The sequence below is a fragment of the Pteropus vampyrus genome, unplaced genomic scaffold, assembly GCF_000151845.1.
Source record: "Pteropus vampyrus isolate Shadow unplaced genomic scaffold, Pvam_2.0 Scaffold262, whole genome shotgun sequence".
Taxonomy (NCBI): Eukaryota; Metazoa; Chordata; class Mammalia; order Chiroptera; family Pteropodidae; genus Pteropus; species Pteropus vampyrus.
In genome coordinates, this window is record NW_011889043.1 from 2,307,226 (window position 1) to 2,309,439 (window position 2,214).

General features: G+C 36.8%; 1 pseudogene; it reads left to right on the forward strand.

Annotated features, from left to right (window-relative positions):
* Positions 1 to 1,409: 1,409 nt before the first annotated feature.
* On the forward strand, positions 1,410 to 1,528 carry LOC111729475 (annotated as a pseudogene).
* Positions 1,529 to 2,214: the final 686 nt, after the last annotated feature.

Consider the following 2,214-nt stretch of genomic DNA (forward strand, 5'->3'; position numbering starts at 1 on the left):
AATCCTTTATGTGCTGGTGTGAAAAAGCTCCCAGATATATTTGAAGATAAAAAATGCAAACAACTCAACATAGTATGCTGTATTTTGTATAAAACAGGGAGAAATAGAATACATATTACCTTATTATGTATAAACAAACTTTGAAAGAATACATAAACCATTAGTAGTTAATCATGATTGTGGAGAGATTGGGTACTGGGCAGATTGTGGCAGTGCTGGAAGGGAGACTATTCCTTATATACATATATGCATATATAACATATAATATATATTTTATGATATATATAATGTGTTACCATTGTAAAAATTTTATATATATTCTCATGAGCCCACATTTTCCCCCACACTAACCTCCTTCCTCTCACTTATAAACAAATTTCATGAATGGGCTTCATTTTTCCACTTCCTATAATATACTATTCAATCCATTGCTATCTACTTTTTGTCTACCACCACTGCCCTGCAATTGCTCTCATTTCCTTGCCAAAAAAACCCACATGTACTTTTCAGCCTTTTTCTTATTTCACCTATTGGCTGCATTTGATCCTATTGACTGAGTCGTCCTCTTCAGCCTCAGCTCTCACCACATCTACCCTCACATATTGTAGCCTAGTCTACTATTTTCTTTCCTCTCTCACTTCCTTATCTTCAAATATTCTATTATTTCTACCGAAAATAGTTTCTCCCCACCTCCTACACCCACCATCTTCTTTTCATATGGTGAAATCTAACTCATCCATCAGGTGACCATTTAGATGTCACCTTTACTAGGTAAACTTCTCTTACCTTTGGAGTGGATTAACTCTCATATCACCCTGTACTTCCTTTATCACCTCATGTCTTACACTGTAGTACAATTGCTTGTCTAATTTCCTGCCTCTCCTACTAAACTGTAGTTCCTTGAGGAAAGGGATCTTGTCTGCTTTGTTCACCATTAACATACCTGGACAGGGCATGAAGCTCTGTGCCCCTTCCCACATACCTTACTCTATTCGTCTCTTCCATCTGGCTGTTTCCGGGTTGTATTCTTTTATAATAAATGGTAATCTAGTAAGTAAACTGTTTTCCTGAGTTCTGTGAGCTATACTAGCAAACGATCAAACTTGAAGAGTGGGTTGTGGGAACCTCTGACTTATAGCCTATTGGTCAGAAGCACAAGCGACAACGAGGACTTGTGATTAGTGTCTGAAGTGGGGCAGTCTTATAGGACTAAGCCCTTAACCTGTGGGATCTGATGCTATCTCCAGGTAGATAGTGTCAGAATTGAGTTAGATTGTAGGACACCCAGCTCATGTCAAAGAATTGTGTTGTGAGGAAAATTCCTACATATCTGGTGGTCAGTGTTCTGAAAGTAGAGCGTGAAAATAAAAAAGAAAGATGAGAATTTTTCCTTTTCAAGAGGGTTTGGAGTCTATGGCCATGCTATCCCAAACAAGTCCGATCCCTTCTGATCTCAGAAGCTAAGCAAGGTCGGGCCTGGTTAGTACTTGGATGGGAGACCACCTAGGAAGACCAGGTGCTTTAGGCATAAAAAATAAAAATATAAAAATGAAAAAAATAAGGGATTGTAAGCTGACAAGGTCCTTGCAATCTGTGAGGTCAACCAAGGGTTGTCTTGCCTAAAAGAAAAAAAAGAGGGGTTGGGGGGACACCTTTACAAGTTTATGTCCTGCTTTTAGACAAACGAGAGGGCAAAGATATTCTTGTATCTGATTCTTTTCAGTTGCTTTCAGTTCAAAATAATCTATAGGCCAATGTGGAATATTTGGCGGTGGCATATTCTGCTCTCCTTCAATATCTTGCACATGGTATTTCAAGGTTTATCAGAAACTTGGACTATATTAATTTAGAACTCTTCTCAATTTTGATATACTACTCAATTCTCAATATTATAAATGTTTTTTTTCAAAAGTGTATCCTAGCTTTTAGATTAGTTTTATAAAAGAGAATGTTCTTTCACTGTTAGATGGATCCAAATATTATTTGTGTTTGACTTCAGATTAGTTTAAACTTATCGAAGATCTCTGCACTCCACAGTCACAGAAACTTGGAACATGATTCTTAATCATTAACATCTGAATTCTGGATTTTCAGAAATGGTGACTTAATTTCCACCCAGCAGCTATGCAGTCTATCAAAATCTATAATTTCATTGAACTAATGGGAATTAGCCAATGAGAAAGATCTATTTCTTCAATTTCTTTTTGAATAAAT